The following is a 20,880-nucleotide window of genomic DNA, read 5'->3' on the forward strand; positions in this document are numbered from 1 at the left end:
GTGCTTATTTCTGCAGTAAGTAAGTGGGCCCATTACTTTCCTCCGATCGGATACCGACGTGGACGGATGCCATCATTAAATGATTCACGAGTGGGAGCTTGGTCAGCTGCACTGCAGCAGGGCGTTACAGCGTGAACACCAGCCACAGTACGATGCGTTTTCGAATCGACAAACGACTTCTTTCCGTAAGGACTAGCGAGGGACGCAGTTTCCGATGCGTCGGACGAGGTGGCCGAGTGGTTAAGGCGTTGGACTGCTAATCCAATGTGCTCTGCACGCGTGGGTTCGAATCCCATCCTCGTCGAAGAATTTTACCTTAAGCACCCATTTCGGATCACGCCTTGTACATGCGAAACGCCACTCAGTAGTAGCAATGGAACGTGTAGGTGGCAGATAGCATCTGTAAGAAATACGAAACTAAACCGCCTACCAATTGGAAGGACACAACATTCGATAGCGTACGTCTTTCGAATCAAACATCATCTCAAGATCTATAAACGAATCGAAGTTTGGCACCATGGTGGTGTTTGGGAACGGTGCGTTCTCATTCATATTTAAGTGCTTACTTCTTGCAGTCATTTTAACGTATCGAGCCTATAATCCCCCCAACTGTAGCACAACTGTCGCCTTTCGACAGTTTGCTTTCCGTCCGGCCGCCATACACGGAAGCGATCTGATAGGGCCTGGCTCCATCGCCAACAGCAGGAGCCTCTGGCCTCACAATTCAGCTACGAAGAACGTGGTTTGCTCTTCGAAAGAAACTTGAAAGCGACATCAGCGATGAGGTCATCGAAGGTGACAAATAAATGTAGCGAATCCTGATAATCGCGTCGTTCCAGTAGTCGTTATACTTAATGCACAGGACATTTCTCATTTGCATTAGACAACGCTACATGACGATTCGGTGCTTATTTCTGCAGTAAGTAAGTGGGCCCATTACTTTCCTCCGATCGGATACCGACGTGGACGGATGCCATCATTAAATGATTCACGAGTGGGAGCTTGGTCAGCTGCACTGCAGCAGGGCGTTACAGCGTGAACACCAGCCACAGTACGATGCGTTTTCGAATCGACAAACGACTTCTTTCCGTAAGGACTAGCGAGGGACGCAGTTTCCGATGCGTCGGACGAGGTGGCCGAGTGGTTAAGGCGTTGGACTGCTAATCCAATGTGCTCTGCACGCGTGGGTTCGAATCCCATCCTCGTCGAAGAATTTTACCTTAAGCACCCATTTCGGATCACGCCTTGTACATGCGAAACGCCACTCAGTAGTAGCAATGGAACGTGTAGGTGGCAGATAGCATCTGTAAGAAATACGAAACTAAACCGCCTACCAATTGGAAGGACACAACATTCGATAGCGTACGTCTTTCGAATCAAACATCATCTCAAGATCTATAAACGAATCGAAGTTTGGCGCCATGGTGGTGTTTGGGAACGGTGCGTTCTCATTCATATTTAAGTGCTTACTTCTTGCAGTCATTTTAACGTATCGAGCCTAAAATCCCCCCAACTGTAGCACAACTGTCGCCTTTCGACAGTTTGCTTTCCGTCCGGCCGCCATACACGGAAGCGATCTGATAGGGCCTGGCTCCATCGCCAACAGCAGGAGCCTCTGGCCTCACAATTCAGCTACGAAGAACGTGGTTTGCTCTTCGAAAGAAACTTGAAAGCGACATCAGCGATGAGGTCATCGAAGGTGACAAATAAATGTAGCGAATCCTGATAATCGCGTCGTTCCAGTAGTCGTTATACTTAATGCACAGGACATTTCTCATTTGCATTAGACAACGCTACATGACGATTCGGTGCTTATTTCTGCAGTAAGTAAGTGGGCCCATTACTTTCCTCCGATCGGATACCGACGTGGACGGATGCCATCATTAAATGATTCACGAGTGGGAGCTTGGTCAGCTGCACTGCAGCAGGGCGTTACAGCGTGAACACCAGCCACAGTACGATGCGTTTTCGAATCGACAAACGACTTCTTTCCGTAAGGACTAGCGAGGGACGCAGTTTCCGATGCGTCGGACGAGGTGGCCGAGTGGTTAAGGCGTTGGACTGCTAATCCAATGTGCTCTGCACGCGTGGGTTCGAATCCCATCCTCGTCGAAGAATTTTACCTTAAGCACCCATTTCGGATCACGCCTTGTACATGCGAAACGCCACTCAGTAGTAGCAATGGAACGTGTAGGTGGCAGATAGCATCTGTAAGAAATACGAAACTAAACCGCCTACCAATTAGAAGGACACAACATTCGATAGCGTACGTCTTTCGAATCAAACATCATCTCAAGATCTATAAACGAATCGAAGTTTGGCGCCATGGTGGTGTTTGGGAACGGTGCGTTCTCATTCATATTTAAGTGCTTACTTCTTGCAGTCATTTTAACGTATCGAGCCTAAAATCCCCCCAACTGTAGCACAACTGTCGCCTTTCGACAGTTTGCTTTCCGTCCGGCCGCCATACACGGAAGCGATCTGATAGGGCCTGGCTCCATCGCCAACAGCAGGAGCCTCTGGCCTCACAATTCAGCTACGAAGAACGTGGTTTGCTCTTCGAAAGAAACTTGAAAGCGACATCAGCGATGAGGTCATCGAAGGTGACAAATAAATGTAGCGAATCCTGATAATCGCGTCGTTCCAGTAGTCGTTATACTTAATGCACAGGACATTTCTCATTTGCATTAGACAACGCTACATGACGATTCGGTGCTTATTTCTGCAGTAAGTAAGTGGGCCCATTACTTTCCTCCGATCGGATACCGACGTGGACGGATGCCATCATTAAATGATTCACGAGTGGGAGCTTGGTCAGCTGCACTGCAGCAGGGCGTTACAGCGTGAACACCAGCCACAGTACGATGCGTTTTCGAATCGACAAACGACTTCTTTCCGTAAGGACTAGCGAGGGACGCAGTTTCCGATGCGTCGGACGAGGTGGCCGAGTGGTTAAGGCGTTGGACTGCTAATCCAATGTGCTCTGCACGCGTGGGTTCGAATCCCATCCTCGTCGAAGAATTTTACCTTAAGCACCCATTTCGGATCACGCCTTGTACATGCGAAACGCCACTCAGTAGTAGCAATGGAACGTGTAGGTGGCAGATAGCATCTGTAAGAAATACGAAACTAAACCGCCTACCAATTGGAAGGACACAACATTCGATAGCGTACGTCTTTCGAATCAAACATCATCTCAAGATCTATAAACGAATCGAAGTTTGGCGCCATGGTGGTGTTTGGGAACGGTGCGTTCTCATTCATATTTAAGTGCTTACTTCTTGCAGTCATTTTAACGTATCGAGCCTAAAATCCCCCCAACTGTAGCACAACTGTCGCCTTTCGACAGTTTGCTTTCCGTCCGGCCGCCATACACGGAAGCGATCTGATAGGGCCTGGCTCCATCGCCAACAGCAGGAGCCTCTGGCCTCACAATTCAGCTACGAAGAACGTGGTTTGCTCTTCGAAAGAAACTTGAAAGCGACATCAGCGATGAGGTCATCGAAGGTGACAAATAAATGTAGCGAATCCTGATAATCGCGTCGTTCCAGTAGTCGTTATACTTAATGCACAGGACATTTCTCATTTGCATTAGACAACGCTACATGACGATTCGGTGCTTATTTCTGCAGTAAGTAAGTGGGCCCATTACTTTCCTCCGATCGGATACCGACGTGGACGGATGCCATCATTAAATGATTCACGAGTGGGAGCTTGGTCAGCTGCACTGCAGCAGGGCGTTACAGCGTGAACACCAGCCACAGTACGATGCGTTTTCGAATCGACAAACGACTTCTTTCCGTAAGGACTAGCGAGGGACGCAGTTTCCGATGCGTCGGACGAGGTGGCCGAGTGGTTAAGGCGTTGGACTGCTAATCCAATGTGCTCTGCACGCGTGGGTTCGAATCCCATCCTCGTCGAAGAATTTTACCTTAAGCACCCATTTCGGATCACGCCTTGTACATGCGAAACGCCACTCAGTAGTAGCAATGGAACGTGTAGGTGGCAGATAGCATCTGTAAGAAATACGAAACTAAACCGCCTACCAATTAGAAGGACACAACATTCGATAGCGTACGTCTTTCGAATCAAACATCATCTCAAGATCTATAAACGAATCGAAGTTTGGCGCCATGGTGGTGTTTGGGAACGGTGCGTTCTCATTCATATTTAAGTGCTTACTTCTTGCAGTCATTTTAACGTATCGAGCCTAAAATCCCCCCAACTGTAGCACAACTGTCGCCTTTCGACAGTTTGCTTTCCGTCCGGCCGCCATACACGGAAGCGATCTGATAGGGCCTGGCTCCATCGCCAACAGCAGGAGCCTCTGGCCTCACAATTCAGCTACGAAGAACGTGGTTTGCTCTTCGAAAGAAACTTGAAAGCGACATCAGCGATGAGGTCATCGAAGGTGACAAATAAATGTAGCGAATCCTGATAATCGCGTCGTTCCAGTAGTCGTTATACTTAATGCACAGGACATTTCTCATTTGCATTAGACAACGCTACATGACGATTCGGTGCTTATTTCTGCAGTAAGTAAGTGGGCCCATTACTTTCCTCCGATCGGATACCGACGTGGACGGATGCCATCATTAAATGATTCACGAGTGGGAGCTTGGTCAGCTGCACTGCAGCAGGGCGTTACAGCGTGAACACCAGCCACAGTACGATGCGTTTTCGAATCGACAAACGACTTCTTTCCGTAAGGACTAGCGAGGGACGCAGTTTCCGATGCGTCGGACGAGGTGGCCGAGTGGTTAAGGCGTTGGACTGCTAATCCAATGTGCTCTGCACGCGTGGGTTCGAATCCCATCCTCGTCGAAGAATTTTACCTTAAGCACCCATTTCGGATCACGCCTTGTACATGCGAAACGCCACTCAGTAGTAGCAATGGAACGTGTAGGTGGCAGATAGCATCTGTAAGAAATACGAAACTAAACCGCCTACCAATTGAAAGGACACAACATTCGATAGCGTACGTCTTTCGAATCAAACATCATCTCAAGATCTATAAACGAATCGAAGTTTGGCGCCATGGTGGTGTTTGGGAACGGTGCGTTCTCGTTCATATTTAAGTGCTTACTTCTTGCAGTCCTTTTTACGTATCGAGCCTATAATACCCCCAACTGTAGCACAACTGTCGCCTTTCGACAGTTTGCTTTCCGTCCGGCCGCCATACACGGAAGCGATCTGATAGGGCCTGGCTCCATCGCCAACAGCAGGAGCCTCTGGCCTCACAATTCAGCTACGAAGAACGTGGTTTGCTCTTCGAAAGAAACTTGAAAGCGACATCAGCGATGAGGTCATCGAAGGTGACAAATAAATGTAGCGAATCCTGATAATCGCGTCGTTCCAGTAGTCGTTATACTTAATGCACAGGACATTTCTCATTTGCATTAGACAACGCTACATGACGATTCGGTGCTTATTTCTGCAGTAAGTAAGTGGGCCCATTACTTTCCTCCGATCGGATACCGACGTGGACGGATGCCATCATTAAATGATTCACGAGTGGGAGCTTGGTCAGCTGCACTGCAGCAGGGCGTTACAGCGTGAACACCAGCCACAGTACGATGCGTTTTCGAATCGACAAACGACTTCTTTCCGTAAGGACTAGCGAGGGACGCAGTTTCCGATGCGTCGGACGAGGTGGCCGAGTGGTTAAGGCGTTGAACTGCTAATCCAATGTGCTCTGCACGCGTGGGTTCGAATCCCATCCTCGTCGAAGAATTTTACCTTAAGCACCCATTTCGGATCACGCCTTGTACATGCGAAAACGCCACTCAGTAGTAGCAATGGAACGTGTAGGTGGCAGATAGCATCTGTAAGAAATACGAAACTAAACCGCCTACCAATTGGAAGGACACAAAATTCGATAGCGTACGTCTTTCGAATCAAACATCATCTCAAGATCTATAAACGAATCGAAGTTTGGCACCATGGTGGTGTTTGGGAACGGTGCGTTCTCGTTCATATCTAAGTGCTTACTTCTTGCAGTCATTTTAACGTATCGAGCCTATAATACCCCCAACTGTAGCACAACTGTCGCCTTTCGACAGTTTGCTTTCCGTCCGGCCGCCATACACGGAAGCGATCTGATAGGGCCTGGCTCCATCGCCAACAGCAGGAGCCTCTGGCCTCACAATTCAGCTACGAAGAACGTGGTTTGCTCTTCGAAAGAAACTTGAAAGCGACATCAGCGATGAGGTCATCGAAGGTGACAAATAAATGTAGCGAATCCTGATAATCGCGTCGTTCCAGTAGTCGTTATACTTAATGCACAGGACATTTCTCATTTGCATTAGACAACGCTACATGACGATTCGGTGCTTATTTCTGCAGTAAGTAAGTGGGCCCATTACTTTCCTCCGATCGGATACCGACGTGGACGGATGCCATCATTAAATGATTCACGAGTGGGAGCTTCGTCAGCTGCACTGCAGCAGGGCGTTACAGCGTGAACACCAGCCACAGTACGATGCGTTTTCGAATCGACAAACGACTTCTTTCCGTAAGGACTAGCGAGGGACGCAGTTTCCGATGCGTCGGACGAGGTGGCCGAGTGGTTAAGGCGTTGGACTGCTAATCCAATGTGCTCTGCACGCGTGGGTTCGAATCCCATCCTCGTCGAAGAATTTTACCTTAAGCACCCATTTCGGATCACGCCTTGTACATGCGAAACGCCACTCAGTAGTAGCAATGGAACGTGTAGGTGGCAGATAGCATCTGTAAGAAATACGAAACTAAACCGCCTACCAATTGAAAGGACACAACATTCGATAGCGTACGTCTTTCGAATCAAACATCATCTCAAGATCTATAAACGAATCGAAGTTTGGCGCCATGGTGGTGTTTGGGAACGGTGCGTTCTCGTTCATATTTAAGTGCTTACTTCTTGCAGTCCTTTTTACGTATCGAGCCTATAATACCCCCAACTGTAGCACAACTGTCGCCTTTCGACAGTTTGCTTTCCGTCCGGCCGCCATACACGGAAGCGATCTGATAGGGCCTGGCTCCATCGCCAACAGCAGGAGCCTCTGGCCTCACAATTCAGCTACGAAGAACGTGGTTTGCTCTTCGAAAGAAACTTGAAAGCGACATCAGCGATGAGGTCATCGAAGGTGACAAATAAATGTAGCGAATCCTGATAATCGCGTCGTTCCAGTAGTCGTTATACTTAATGCACAGGACATTTCTCATTTGCATTAGACAACGCTACATGACGATTCGGTGCTTATTTCTGCAGTAAGTAAGTGGGCCCATTACTTTCCTCCGATCGGATACCGACGTGGACGGATGCCATCATTAAATGATTCACGAGTGGGAGCTTGGTCAGCTGCACTGCAGCAGGGCGTTACAGCGTGAACACCAGCCACAGTACGATGCGTTTTCGAATCGACAAACGACTTCTTTCCGTAAGGACTAGCGAGGGACGCAGTTTCCGATGCGTCGGACGAGGTGGCCGAGTGGTTAAGGCGTTGAACTGCTAATCCAATGTGCTCTGCACGCGTGGGTTCGAATCCCATCCTCGTCGAAGAATTTTACCTTAAGCACCCATTTCGGATCACGCCTTGTACATGCGAAAACGCCACTCAGTAGTAGCAATGGAACGTGTAGGTGGCAGATAGCATCTGTAAGAAATACGAAACTAAACCGCCTACCAATTGGAAGGACACAAAATTCGATAGCGTACGTCTTTCGAATCAAACATCATCTCAAGATCTATAAACGAATCGAAGTTTGGCACCATGGTGGTGTTTGGGAACGGTGCGTTCTCGTTCATATCTAAGTGCTTACTTCTTGCAGTCATTTTAACGTATCGAGCCTATAATACCCCCAACTGTAGCACAACTGTCGCCTTTCGACAGTTTGCTTTCCGTCCGGCCGCCATACACGGAAGCGATCTGATAGGGCCTGGCTCCATCGCCAACAGCAGGAGCCTCTGGCCTCACAATTCAGCTACGAAGAACGTGGTTTGCTCTTCGAAAGAAACTTGAAAGCGACATCAGCGATGAGGTCATCGAAGGTGACAAATAAATGTAGCGAATCCTGATAATCGCGTCGTTCCAGTAGTCGTTATACTTAATGCACAGGACATTTCTCATTTGCATTAGACAACGCTACATGACGATTCGGTGCTTATTTCTGCAGTAAGTAAGTGGGCCCATTACTTTCCTCCGATCGGATACCGACGTGGACGGATGCCATCATTAAATGATTCACGAGTGGGAGCTTCGTCAGCTGCACTGCAGCAGGGCGTTACAGCGTGAACACCAGCCACAGTACGATGCGTTTTCGAATCGACAAACGACTTCTTTCCGTAAGGACTAGCGAGGGACGCAGTTTCCGATGCGTCGGACGAGGTGGCCGAGTGGTTAAGGCGTTGGACTGCTAATCCAATGTGCTCTGCACGCGTGGGTTCGAATCCCATCCTCGTCGAAGAATTTTACCTTAAGCACCCATTTCGGATCACGCCTTGTACATGCGAAACGCCACTCAGTAGTAGCAATGGAACGTGTAGGTGGCAGATAGCATCTGTAAGAAATACGAAACTAAACCGCCTACCAATTAGAAGGACACAACATTCGATAGCGTACGTCTTTCGAATCAAACATCATCTCAAGATCTATAAACGAATCGAAGTTTGGCACCATGGTGGTGTTTGGGAACGGTGCGTTCTCGTTCATATCTAAGTGCTTACTTCTTGCAGTCATTTTAACGTATCGAGCCTATAATACCCCCAACTGTAGCACAACTGTCGCCTTTCGACAGTTTGCTTTCCGTCCGGCCGCCATACACGGAAGCGATCTGATAGGGCCTGGCTCCATCGCCAACAGCAGGAGCCTCTGGCCTCACAATTCAGCTACGAAGAACGTGGTTTGCTCTTCGAAAGAAACTTGAAAGCGACATCAGCGATGAGGTCATCGAAGGTGACAAATAAATGTAGCGAATCCTGATAATCGCGTCGTTCCAGTAGTCGTTATACTTAATGCACAGGACATTTCTCATTTGCATTAGACAACGCTACATGACGATTCGGTGCTTATTTCTGCAGTAAGTAAGTGGGCCCATTACTTTCCTCCGATCGGATACCGACGTGGACGGATGCCATCATTAAATGATTCACGAGTGGGAGCTTGGTCAGCTGCACTGCAGCAGGGCGTTACAGCGTGAACACCAGCCACAGTACGATGCGTTTTCGAATCGACAAACGACTTCTTTCCGTAAGGACTAGCGAGGGACGCAGTTTCCGATGCGTCGGACGAGGTGGCCGAGTGGTTAAGGCGTTGGACTGCTAATCCAATGTGCTCTGCACGCGTGGGTTCGAATCCCATTCTCGTCGAAGAATTTTACCTTAAGCACCCATTTCGGATCACGCCTTGTACATGCGAAACGCCACTCAGTAGTAGCAATGGAACGTGTAGGTGGCAGATAGCATCTGTAAGAAATACGAAACTAAACCGCCTACCAATTAGAAGGACACAACATTCGATAGCGTACGTCTTTCGAATCAAACATCATCTCAAGATCTATAAACGAATCGAAGTTTGGCGCCATGGTGGTGTTTGGGAACGGTGCGTTCTCATTCATATTTAAGTGCTTACTTCTTGCAGTCATTTTAACGTATCGAGCCTATAATACCCCCAACTGTAGCACAACTGTCGCCTTTCGACAGTTTGCTTTCCGTCCGGCCGCCATACACGGAAGCGATCTGATAGGGCCTGGCTCCATCGCCAACAGCAGGAGCCTCTGGCCTCACAATTCAGCTACGAAGAACGTGGTTTGCTCTTCGAAAGAAACTTGAAAGCGACATCAGCGATGAGGTCATCGAAGGTGACAAATAAATGTAGCGAATCCTGATAATCGCGTCGTTCCAGTAGTCGTTATACTTAATGCACAGGACATTTCTCATTTGCATTAGACAACGCTACATGACGATTCGGTGCTTATTTCTGCAGTAAGTAAGTGGGCCCATTACTTTCCTCCGATCGGATACCGACGTGGACGGATGCCATCATTAAATGATTCACGAGTGGGAGCTTGGTCAGCTGCACTGCAGCAGGGCGTTACAGCGTGAACACCAGCCACAGTACGATGCGTTTTCGAATCGACAAACGACTTCTTTCCGTAAGGACTAGCGAGGGACGCAGTTTCCGATGCGTCGGACGAGGTGGCCGAGTGGTTAAGGCGTTGGACTGCTAATCCAATGTGCTCTGCACGCGTGGGTTCGAATCCCATCCTCGTCGAAGAATTTTACCTTAAGCACCCATTTCGGATCACGCCTTGTACATGCGAAACGCCACTCAGTAGTAGCAATGGAACGTGTAGGTGGCAGATAGCATCTGTAAGAAATACGAAACTAAACCGCCTACCAATTAGAAGGACACAACATTCGATAGCGTACGTCTTTCGAATCAAACATCATCTCAAGATCTATAAACGAATCGAAGTTTGGCGCCATGGTGGTGTTTGGGAACGGTGCGTTCTCATTCATATTTAAGTGCTTACTTCTTGCAGTCATTTTAACGTATCGAGCCTAAAATCCCCCCAACTGTAGCACAACTGTCGCCTTTCGACAGTTTGCTTTCCGTCCGGCCGCCATACACGGAAGCGATCTGATAGGGCCTGGCTCCATCGCCAACAGCAGGAGCCTCTGGCCTCACAATTCAGCTACGAAGAACGTGGTTTGCTCTTCGAAAGAAACTTGAAAGCGACATCAGCGATGAGGTCATCGAAGGTGACAAATAAATGTAGCGAATCCTGATAATCGCGTCGTTCCAGTAGTCGTTATACTTAATGCACAGGACATTTCTCATTTGCATTAGACAACGCTACATGACGATTCGGTGCTTATTTCTGCAGTAAGTAAGTGGGCCCATTACTTTCCTCCGATCGGATACCGACGTGGACGGATGCCATCATTAAATGATTCACGAGTGGGAGCTTGGTCAGCTGCACTGCAGCAGGGCGTTACAGCGTGAACACCAGCCACAGTACGATGCGTTTTCGAATCGACAAACGACTTCTTTCCGTAAGGACTAGCGAGGGACGCAGTTTCCGATGCGTCGGACGAGGTGGCCGAGTGGTTAAGGCGTTGGACTGCTAATCCAATGTGCTCTGCACGCGTGGGTTCGAATCCCATCCTCGTCGAAGAATTTTACCTTAAGCACCCATTTCGGATCACGCCTTGTACATGCGAAACGCCACTCAGTAGTAGCAATGGAACGTGTAGGTGGCAGATAGCATCTGTAAGAAATACGAAACTAAACCGCCTACCAATTGGAAGGACACAACATTCGATAGCGTACGTCTTTCGAATCAAACATCATCTCAAGATCTATAAACGAATCGAAGTTTGGCGCCATGGTGGTGTTTGGGAACGGTGCGTTCTCATTCATATTTAAGTGCTTACTTCTTGCAGTCATTTTAACGTATCGAGCCTAAAATCCCCCCAACTGTAGCACAACTGTCGCCTTTCGACAGTTTGCTTTCCGTCCGGCCGCCATACACGGAAGCGATCTGATAGGGCCTGGCTCCATCGCCAACAGCAGGAGCCTCTGGCCTCACAATTCAGCTACGAAGAACGTGGTTTGCTCTTCGAAAGAAACTTGAAAGCGACATCAGCGATGAGGTCATCGAAGGTGACAAATAAATGTAGCGAATCCTGATAATCGCGTCGTTCCAGTAGTCGTTATACTTAATGCACAGGACATTTCTCATTTGCATTAGACAACGCTACATGACGATTCGGTGCTTATTTCTGCAGTAAGTAAGTGGGCCCATTACTTTCCTCCGATCGGATACCGACGTGGACGGATGCCATCATTAAATGATTCACGAGTGGGAGCTTGGTCAGCTGCACTGCAGCAGGGCGTTACAGCGTGAACACCAGCCACAGTACGATGCGTTTTCGAATCGACAAACGACTTCTTTCCGTAAGGACTAGCGAGGGACGCAGTTTCCGATGCGTCGGACGAGGTGGCCGAGTGGTTAAGGCGTTGGACTGCTAATCCAATGTGCTCTGCACGCGTGGGTTCGAATCCCATCCTCGTCGAAGAATTTTACCTTAAGCACCCATTTCGGATCACGCCTTGTACATGCGAAACGCCACTCAGTAGTAGCAATGGAACGTGTAGGTGGCAGATAGCATCTGTAAGAAATACGAAACTAAACCGCCTACCAATTGGAAGGACACAACATTCGATAGCGTACGTCTTTCGAATCAAACATCATCTCAAGATCTATAAACGAATCGAAGTTTGGCGCCATGGTGGTGTTTGGGAACGGTGCGTTCTCATTCATATTTAAGTGCTTACTTCTTGCAGTCATTTTAACGTATCGAGCCTAAAATCCCCCCAACTGTAGCACAACTGTCGCCTTTCGACAGTTTGCTTTCCGTCCGGCCGCCATACACGGAAGCGATCTGATAGGGCCTGGCTCCATCGCCAACAGCAGGAGCCTCTGGCCTCACAATTCAGCTACGAAGAACGTGGTTTGCTCTTCGAAAGAAACTTGAAAGCGACATCAGCGATGAGGTCATCGAAGGTGACAAATAAATGTAGCGAATCCTGATAATCGCGTCATTCCAGTAGTCGTTATACTTAATGCACAGGACATTTCTCATTTGCATTAGACAACGCTACATGACGATTCGGTGCTTATTTCTGCAGTAAGTAAGTGGGCCCATTACTTTCCTCCGATCGGATACCGACGTGGACGGATGCCATCATTAAATGATTCACGAGTGGGAGCTTGGTCAGCTGCACTGCAGCAGGGCGTTACAGCGTGAACACCAGCCACAGTACGATGCGTTTTCGAATCGACAAACGACTTCTTTCCGTAAGGACTAGCGAGGGACGCAGTTTCCGATGCGTCGGACGAGGTGGCCGAGTGGTTAAGGCGTTGGACTGCTAATCCAATGTGCTCTGCACGCGTGGGTTCGAATCCCATCCTCGTCGAAGAATTTTACCTTAAGCACCCATTTCGGATCACGCCTTGTACATGCGAAACGCCACTCAGTAGTAGCAATGGAACGTGTAGGTGGCAGATAGCATCTGTAAGAAATACGAAACTAAACCGCCTACCAATTGGAAGGACACAACATTCGATAGCGTACGTCTTTCGAATCAAACATCATCTCAAGATCTATAAACGAATCGAAGTTTGGCACCATGGTGGTGTTTGGGAACGGTGCGTTCTCATTCATATTTAAGTGCTTACTTCTTGCAGTCATTTTAACGTATCGAGCCTATAATACCCCCAACTGTAGCACAACTGTCGCCTTTCGACAGTTTGCTTTCCGTCCGGCCGCCATACACGGAAGCGATCTGATAGGGCCTGGCTCCATCGCCAACAGCAGGAGCCTCTGGCCTCACAATTCAGCTACGAAGAACGTGGTTTGCTCTTCGAAAGAAACTTGAAAGCGACATCAGCGATGAGGTCATCGAAGGTGACAAATAAATGTAGCGAATCCTGATAATCGCGTCGTTCCAGTAGTCGTTATACTTAATGCACAGGACATTTCTCATTTGCATTAGACAACGCTACATGACGATTCGGTGCTTATTTCTGCAGTAAGTAAGTGGGCCCATTACTTTCCTCCGATCGGATACCGACGTGGACGGATGCCATCATTAAATGATTCACGAGTGGGAGCTTGGTCAGCTGCACTGCAGCAGGGCGTTACAGCGTGAACACCAGCCACAGTACGATGCGTTTTCGAATCGACAAACGACTTCTTTCCGTAAGGACTAGCGAGGGACGCAGTTTCCGATGCGTCGGACGAGGTGGCCGAGTGGTTAAGGCGTTGGACTGCTAATCCAATGTGCTCTGCACGCGTGGGTTCGAATCCCATCCTCGTCGAAGAATTTTACCTTAAGCACCCATTTCGGATCACGCCTTGTACATGCGAAACGCCACTCAGTAGTAGCAATGGAACGTGTAGGTGGCAGATAGCATCTGTAAGAAATACGAAACTAAACCGCCTACCAATTAGAAGGACACAACATTCGATAGCGTACGTCTTTCGAATCAAACATCATCTCAAGATCTATAAACGAATCGAAGTTTGGCGCCATGGTGGTGTTTGGGAACGGTGCGTTCTCATTCATATTTAAGTGCTTACTTCTTGCAGTCATTTTAACGTATCGAGCCTAAAATCCCCCCAACTGTAGCACAACTGTCGCCTTTCGACAGTTTGCTTTCCGTCCGGCCGCCATACACGGAAGCGATCTGATAGGGCCTGGCTCCATCGCCAACAGCAGGAGCCTCTGGCCTCACAATTCAGCTACGAAGAACGTGGTTTGCTCTTCGAAAGAAACTTGAAAGCGACATCAGCGATGAGGTCATCGAAGGTGACAAATAAATGTAGCGAATCCTGATAATCGCGTCGTTCCAGTAGTCGTTATACTTAATGCACAGGACATTTCTCATTTGCATTAGACAACGCTACATGACGATTCGGTGCTTATTTCTGCAGTAAGTAAGTGGGCCCATTACTTTCCTCCGATCGGATACCGACGTGGACGGATGCCATCATTAAATGATTCACGAGTGGGAGCTTGGTCAGCTGCACTGCAGCAGGGCGTTACAGCGTGAACACCAGCCACAGTACGATGCGTTTTCGAATCGACAAACGACTTCTTTCCATAAGGACTAGCGAGGGACGCAGTTTCCGATGCGTCGGACGAGGTGGCCGAGTGGTTAAGGCGTTGGACTGCTAATCCAATGTGCTCTGCACGCGTGGGTTCGAATCCCATCCTCGTCGAAGAATTTTACCTTAAGCACCCATTTCGGATCACGCCTTGTACATGCGAAACGCCACTCAGTAGTAGCAATGGAACGTGTAGGTGGCAGATAGCATCTGTAAGAAATACGAAACTAAACCGCCTACCAATTAGAAGGACACAACATTCGATAGCGTACGTCTTTCGAATCAAACATCATCTCAAGATCTATAAACGAATCGAAGTTTGGCGCCATGGTGGTGTTTGGGAACGGTGCGTTCTCATTCATATTTAAGTGCTTACTTCTTGCAGTCATTTTAACGTATCGAGCCTAAAATCCCCCCAACTGTAGCACAACTGTCGCCTTTCGACAGTTTGCTTTCCGTCCGGCCGCCATACACGGAAGCGATCTGATAGGGCCTGGCTCCATCGCCAACAGCAGGAGCCTCTGGCCTCACAATTCAGCTACGAAGAACGTGGTTTGCTCTTCGAAAGAAACTTGAAAGCGACATCAGCGATGAGGTCATCGAAGGTGACAAATAAATGTAGCGAATCCTGATAATCGCGTCGTTCCAGTAGTCGTTATACTTAATGCACAGGACATTTCTCATTTGCATTAGACAACGCTACATGACGATTCGGTGCTTATTTCTGCAGTAAGTAAGTGGGCCCATTACTTTCCTCCGATCGGATACCGACGTGGACGGATGCCATCATTAAATGATTCACGAGTGGGAGCTTGGTCAGCTGCACTGCAGCAGGGCGTTACAGCGTGAACACCAGCCACAGTACGATGCGTTTTCGAATCGACAAACGACTTCTTTCCGTAAGGACTAGCGAGGGACGCAGTTTCCGATGCGTCGGACGAGGTGGCCGAGTGGTTAAGGCGTTGAACTGCTAATCCAATGTGCTCTGCACGCGTGGGTTCGAATCCCATCCTCGTCCAAGAACTTTACCTTAAGCACCCATTTCGGATCACGCCTTGTACATGCGAAACGCCACTCAGTAGTAGCAATGGAACGTGTAGGTGGCAGATAGCATCTGTAAGAAATACGAAACTAAACCGCCTACCAATTGGAAGGACACAACATTCGATAGCGTACGTCTTTCGAATCAAACATCATCTCAAGATCTATAAACGAATCGAAGTTTGGCACCATGGTGGTGTTTGGGAACGGTGCGTTCTCGTTCATATCTAAGTGCTTACTTCTTGCAGTCATTTTAACGTATCGAGCCTATAATACCCCCAACTGTAGCACAACTGTCGCCTTTCGACAGTTTGCTTTCCGTCCGGCCGCCATACACGGAAGCGATCTGATAGGGCCTGGCTCCATCGCCAACAGCAGGAGCCTCTGGCCTCACAATTCAGCTACGAAGAACGTGGTTTGCTCTTCGAAAGAAACTTGAAAGCGACATCAGCGATGAGGTCATCGAAGGTGACAAATAAATGTAGCGAATCCTGATAATCGCGTCGTTCCAGTAGTCGTTATACTTAATGCACAGGACATTTCTCATTTGCATTAGACAACGCTACATGACGATTCGGTGCTTATTTCTGCAGTAAGTAAGTGGGCCCATTACTTTCCTCCGATCGGATACCGACGTGGACGGATGCCATCATTAAATGATTCACGAGTGGGAGCTTGGTCAGCTGCACTGCAGCAGGGCGTTACAGCGTGAACACCAGCCACAGTACGATGCGTTTTCGAATCGACAAACGACTTCTTTCCGTAAGGACTAGCGAGGGACGCAGTTTCCGATGCGTCGGACGAGGTGGCCGAGTGGTTAAGGCGTTGGACTGCTAATCCAATGTGCTCTGCACGCGTGGGTTCGAATCCCATCCTCGTCGAAGAATTTTACCTTAAGCACCCATTTCGGATCACGCCTTGTACATGCGAAAACGCCACTCAGTAGTAGCAATGGAACGTGTAGGTGGCAGATAGCATCTGTAAGAAATACGAAACTAAACCGCCTACCAATTGGAAGGACACAAAATTCGATAGCGTACGTCTTTCGAATCAAACATCATCTCAAGATCTATAAACGAATCGAAGTTTGGCACCATGGTGGTGTTTGGGAACGGTGCGTTCTCGTTCATATCTAAGTGCTTACTTCTTGCAGTCATTTTAACGTATCGAGCCTATAATACCCCCAACTGTAGCTGTCGCCTTTCGACAGTTTGCTTTCCGTCCGGCCGCCATACACGGAAGCGATCTGATAGGGCCTGGCTCCATCGCCAACAGCAGGAGCCTCTGGCCTCACAATTCAGCTACGAAGAACGTGGTTTGCTCTTCGAAAGAAACTTGAAAGCGACATCAGCGATGAGGTCATCGAAGGTGACAAATAAATGTAGCGAATCCTGATAATCGCGTCGTTCCAGTAGTCGTTATACTTAATGCACAGGACATTTCTCATTTGCATTAGACAACGCTACATGACGATTCGGTGCTTATTTCTGCAGTAAGTAAGTGGGCCCATTACTTTCCTCCGATCGGATACCGACGTGGACGGATGCCATCATTAAATGATTCACGAGTGGGAGCTTGGTCAGCTGCACTGCAGCAGGGCGTTACAGCGTGAACACCAGCCACAGTACGATGCGTTTTCGAATCGACAAACGACTTCTTTCCGTAAGGACTAGCGAGGGACGCAGTTTCCGATGCGTCGGACGAGGTGGCCGAGTGGTTAAGGCGTTGGACTGCTAATCCAATGTGCTCTGCACGCGTGGGTTCGAATCCCATCCTCGTCGAAGAATTTTACCTTAAGCACCCATTTCGGATCACGCCTTGTACATGCGAAACGCCACTCAGTAGTAGCAATGGAACGTGTAGGTGGCAGATAGCATCTGTAAGAAATACGAAACTAAACCGCCTACCAATTAGAAGGACACAACATTCGATAGCGTACGTCTTTCGAATCAAACATCATCTCAAGATCTATAAACGAATCGAAGTTTGGCGCCATGGTGGTGTTTGGGAACGGTGCGTTCTCATTCATATTTAAGTGCTTACTTCTTGCAGTCATTTTAACGTATCGAGCCTATAATACCCCCAACTGTAGCACAACTGTCGCCTTTCGACAGTTTGCTTTCCGTCCGGCCGCCATACACGGAAGCGATCTGATAGGGCCTGGCTCCATCGCCAACAGCAGGAGCCTCTGGCCTCACAATTCAGCTACGAAGAACGTGGTTTGCTCTTCGAAAGAAACTTGAAAGCGACATCAGCGATGAGGTCATCGAAGGTGACAAATAAATGTAGCGAATCCTGATAATCGCGTCGTTCCAGTAGTCGTTATACTTAATGCACAGGACATTTCTCATTTGCATTAGACAACGCTACATGACGATTCGGTGCTTATTTCTGCAGTAAGTAAGTGGGCCCATTACTTTCCTCCGATCGGATACCGACGTGGACGGATGCCATCATTAAATGATTCACGAGTGGGAGCTTGGTCAGCTGCACTGCAGCAGGGCGTTACAGCGTGAACACCAGCCACAGTACGATGCGTTTTCGAATCGACAAACGACTTCTTTCCGTAAGGACTAGCGAGGGACGCAGTTTCCGATGCGTCGGACGAGGTGGCCGAGTGGTTAAGGCGTTGGACTGCTAATCCAATGTGCTCTGCACGCGTGGGTTCGAATCCCATCCTCGTCGAAGAATTTTACCTTAAGCACCCATTTCGGATCACGCCTTGTACATGCGAAACGCCACTCAGTAGTAGCAATGGAACGTGTAGGTGGCAGATAGCATCTGTAAGAAATACGAAACTAAACCGCCTACCAATTGGAAGGACACAACATTCGATAGCGTACGTCTTTCGAATCAAACATCATCTCAAGATCTATAAACGAATCGAAGTTTGGCGCCATGGTGGTGTTTGGGAACGGTGCGTTCTCATTCATATTTAAGTGCTTACTTCTTGCAGTCATTTTAACGTATCGAGCCTAAAATCCCCCCAACTGTAGCACAACTGTCGCCTTTCGACAGTTTGCTTTCCGTCCGGCCGCCATACACGGAAGCGATCTGATAGGGCCTGGCTCCATCGCCAACAGCAGGAGCCTCTGGCCTCACAATTCAGCTACGAAGAACGTGGTTTGCTCTTCGAAAGAAACTTGAAAGCGACATCAGCGATGAGGTCATCGAAGGTGACAAATAAATGTAGCGAATCCTGATAATCGCGTCGTTCCAGTAGTCGTTATACTTAATGCACAGGACATTTCTCATTTGCATTAGACAACGCTACATGACGATTCGGTGCTTATTTCTGCAGTAAGTAAGTGGGCCCATTACTTTCCTCCGATCGGATACCGACGTGGACGGATGCCATCATTAAATGATTCACGAGTGGGAGCTTGGTCAGCTGCACTGCAGCAGGGCGTTACAGCGTGAACACCAGCCACAGTACGATGCGTTTTCGAATCGACAAACGACTTCTTTCCGTAAGGACTAGCGAGGGACGCAGTTTCCGATGCGTCGGACGAGGTGGCCGAGTGGTTAAGGCGTTGGACTGCTAATCCAATGTGCTCTGCACGCGTGGGTTCGAATCCCATCCTCGTCGAAGAATTTTACCTTAAGCACCCATTTCGGATCACGCCTTGTACATGCGAAACGCCACTCAGTAGTAGCAATGGAACGTGTAGGTGGCAGATAGCATCTGTAAGAAATACGAAACTAAACCGCCTACCAATTAGAAGGACACAACATTCGATAGCGTACGTCTTTCGAATCAAACATCATCTCAAGATCTATAAACGAATCGAAGTTTGGCGCCATGGTGGTGTTTGGGAACGGTGCGTTCTCATTCATATTTAAGTGCTTACTTCTTGCAGTCATTTTAACGTATCGAGCCTAAAATCCCCCCAACTGTAGCACAACTGTCGCCTTTCGACAGTTTGCTTTCCGTCCGGCCGCCATACACGGAAGCGATCTGATAGGGCCTGGCTCCATCGCCAACAGCAGGAGCCTCTGGCCTCACAATTCAGCTACGAAGAACGTGGTTTGCTCTTCGAAAGAAACTTGAAAGCGACATCAGCGATGAGGTCATCGAAGGTGACAAATAAATGTAGCGAATCCTGATAATCGCGTCGTTCCAGTAGTCGTTATACTTAATGCACAGGACATTTCTCATTTGCATTAGACAACGCTACATGACGATTCGGTGCTTATTTCTGCAGTAAGTAAGTGGGCCCATTACTTTCCTCCGATCGGATACCGACGTGGACGGATGCCATCATTAAATGATTCACGAGTGGGAGCTTGGTCAGCTGCACTGCAGCAGGGCGTTACAGCGTGAACACCAGCCACAGTACGATGCGTTTTCGAATCGACAAACGACTTCTTTCCGTAAGGACTAGCGAGGGACGCAGTTTCCGATGCGTCGGACGAGGTGGCCGAGTGGTTAAGGCGTTGGACTGCTAATCCAATGTGCTCTGCACGCGTGGGTTCGAATCCCATCCTCGTCGAAGAATTTTACCTTAAGCACCCATTTCGGATCACGCCTTGTACATGCGAAACGCCACTCAGTAGTAGCAATGGAACGTGTAGGTGGCAGATAGCATCTGTAAGAAATACGAAACTAAACCGCCTACCAATTGGAAGGACACAACATTCGATAGCGTACGTCTTTCGAATCAAACATCATCTCAAGATCTATAAACGAATCGAAGTTTGGCGCCATGGTGGTGTTTGGGAACGGTGCGTTCTCATTCATATTTAAGTGCTTACTTCTTGCAGTCATTTTAACGTATCGAGCCTAAAATCCCCCCAACTGTAGCACAACTGTCGCCTTTCGACAGTTTGCTTTCCGTCCGGCCGCCATACACGGAAGCGATCTGATAGGGCCTGGCTCCATCGCCAACAGCAGGAGCCTCTGGCCTCACAATTCAGCTACGAAGAACGTGGTTTGCTCTTCGAAAGAAACTTGAAAGCGACATCAGCGATGAGGTCATCGAAGGTGACAAATAAATGTAGCGAATCCTGATAATCGCGTCGTTCCAGTAGTCGTTATACTTAATGCACAGGACATTTCTCATTTGCATTAGACAACGCTACATGACGATTCGGTGCTTATTTCTGCAGTAAGTAAGTGGGCCCATTACTTTCCTCCGATCGGATACCGACGTGGACGGATGCCATCATTAAATGATTCACGA

At 48.4% G+C, this 20,880-nt stretch overlaps 23 non-coding genes across 23 annotated transcripts; all 23 read left to right on the forward strand.

Moving 5' to 3' along the window:
• The first annotated feature begins 222 nt into the window (after positions 1-222).
• Trnas-gcu (transfer RNA serine (anticodon GCU)) lies at positions 223-304 on the forward strand. Its single transcript has one exon. It is a non-coding gene; the product is annotated as a tRNA-Ser (tRNA).
• An 822-nt stretch (positions 305-1,126) lies between these two features.
• Positions 1,127-1,208, forward strand: Trnas-gcu (transfer RNA serine (anticodon GCU)). The gene has a single exon. It is a non-coding gene; the product is annotated as a tRNA-Ser (tRNA).
• An 822-nt stretch (positions 1,209-2,030) lies between these two features.
• Positions 2,031-2,112, forward strand: Trnas-gcu (transfer RNA serine (anticodon GCU)). Its single transcript has one exon. It is a non-coding gene; the product is annotated as a tRNA-Ser (tRNA).
• An 822-nt stretch (positions 2,113-2,934) lies between these two features.
• Positions 2,935-3,016, forward strand: Trnas-gcu (transfer RNA serine (anticodon GCU)). The gene has a single exon. It is a non-coding gene; the product is annotated as a tRNA-Ser (tRNA).
• An 822-nt stretch (positions 3,017-3,838) lies between these two features.
• Trnas-gcu (transfer RNA serine (anticodon GCU)) lies at positions 3,839-3,920 on the forward strand. Its single transcript has one exon. It is a non-coding gene; the product is annotated as a tRNA-Ser (tRNA).
• An 822-nt stretch (positions 3,921-4,742) lies between these two features.
• On the forward strand, positions 4,743-4,824 carry Trnas-gcu (transfer RNA serine (anticodon GCU)). Its single transcript has one exon. It is a non-coding gene; the product is annotated as a tRNA-Ser (tRNA).
• An 822-nt stretch (positions 4,825-5,646) lies between these two features.
• Trnas-gcu (transfer RNA serine (anticodon GCU)) lies at positions 5,647-5,728 on the forward strand. Its single transcript has one exon. It is a non-coding gene; the product is annotated as a tRNA-Ser (tRNA).
• An 823-nt stretch (positions 5,729-6,551) lies between these two features.
• On the forward strand, positions 6,552-6,633 carry Trnas-gcu (transfer RNA serine (anticodon GCU)). Its single transcript has one exon. It is a non-coding gene; the product is annotated as a tRNA-Ser (tRNA).
• An 822-nt stretch (positions 6,634-7,455) lies between these two features.
• Trnas-gcu (transfer RNA serine (anticodon GCU)) lies at positions 7,456-7,537 on the forward strand. The gene has a single exon. It is a non-coding gene; the product is annotated as a tRNA-Ser (tRNA).
• An 823-nt stretch (positions 7,538-8,360) lies between these two features.
• Positions 8,361-8,442, forward strand: Trnas-gcu (transfer RNA serine (anticodon GCU)). Its single transcript has one exon. It is a non-coding gene; the product is annotated as a tRNA-Ser (tRNA).
• An 822-nt stretch (positions 8,443-9,264) lies between these two features.
• On the forward strand, positions 9,265-9,346 carry Trnas-gcu (transfer RNA serine (anticodon GCU)). The gene has a single exon. It is a non-coding gene; the product is annotated as a tRNA-Ser (tRNA).
• An 822-nt stretch (positions 9,347-10,168) lies between these two features.
• On the forward strand, positions 10,169-10,250 carry Trnas-gcu (transfer RNA serine (anticodon GCU)). The gene has a single exon. It is a non-coding gene; the product is annotated as a tRNA-Ser (tRNA).
• An 822-nt stretch (positions 10,251-11,072) lies between these two features.
• Positions 11,073-11,154, forward strand: Trnas-gcu (transfer RNA serine (anticodon GCU)). Its single transcript has one exon. It is a non-coding gene; the product is annotated as a tRNA-Ser (tRNA).
• Positions 11,155-11,976: 822 nt separating this feature from the next.
• On the forward strand, positions 11,977-12,058 carry Trnas-gcu (transfer RNA serine (anticodon GCU)). The gene has a single exon. It is a non-coding gene; the product is annotated as a tRNA-Ser (tRNA).
• Positions 12,059-12,880: 822 nt separating this feature from the next.
• Positions 12,881-12,962, forward strand: Trnas-gcu (transfer RNA serine (anticodon GCU)). The gene has a single exon. It is a non-coding gene; the product is annotated as a tRNA-Ser (tRNA).
• Positions 12,963-13,784: 822 nt separating this feature from the next.
• On the forward strand, positions 13,785-13,866 carry Trnas-gcu (transfer RNA serine (anticodon GCU)). The gene has a single exon. It is a non-coding gene; the product is annotated as a tRNA-Ser (tRNA).
• Positions 13,867-14,688: 822 nt separating this feature from the next.
• On the forward strand, positions 14,689-14,770 carry Trnas-gcu (transfer RNA serine (anticodon GCU)). The gene has a single exon. It is a non-coding gene; the product is annotated as a tRNA-Ser (tRNA).
• Positions 14,771-15,592: 822 nt separating this feature from the next.
• Positions 15,593-15,674, forward strand: Trnas-gcu (transfer RNA serine (anticodon GCU)). The gene has a single exon. It is a non-coding gene; the product is annotated as a tRNA-Ser (tRNA).
• An 822-nt stretch (positions 15,675-16,496) lies between these two features.
• On the forward strand, positions 16,497-16,578 carry Trnas-gcu (transfer RNA serine (anticodon GCU)). Its single transcript has one exon. It is a non-coding gene; the product is annotated as a tRNA-Ser (tRNA).
• An 818-nt stretch (positions 16,579-17,396) lies between these two features.
• On the forward strand, positions 17,397-17,478 carry Trnas-gcu (transfer RNA serine (anticodon GCU)). The gene has a single exon. It is a non-coding gene; the product is annotated as a tRNA-Ser (tRNA).
• An 822-nt stretch (positions 17,479-18,300) lies between these two features.
• On the forward strand, positions 18,301-18,382 carry Trnas-gcu (transfer RNA serine (anticodon GCU)). Its single transcript has one exon. It is a non-coding gene; the product is annotated as a tRNA-Ser (tRNA).
• Positions 18,383-19,204: 822 nt separating this feature from the next.
• Positions 19,205-19,286, forward strand: Trnas-gcu (transfer RNA serine (anticodon GCU)). The gene has a single exon. It is a non-coding gene; the product is annotated as a tRNA-Ser (tRNA).
• Positions 19,287-20,108: 822 nt separating this feature from the next.
• Trnas-gcu (transfer RNA serine (anticodon GCU)) lies at positions 20,109-20,190 on the forward strand. Its single transcript has one exon. It is a non-coding gene; the product is annotated as a tRNA-Ser (tRNA).
• The last annotated feature ends 690 nt before the right edge of the window (positions 20,191-20,880 follow it).

This window comes from Schistocerca serialis, chromosome 2 (assembly GCF_023864345.2).
Source record: "Schistocerca serialis cubense isolate TAMUIC-IGC-003099 chromosome 2, iqSchSeri2.2, whole genome shotgun sequence".
In the NCBI taxonomy this organism is placed as follows: domain Eukaryota; kingdom Metazoa; phylum Arthropoda; class Insecta; order Orthoptera; family Acrididae; genus Schistocerca; species Schistocerca serialis.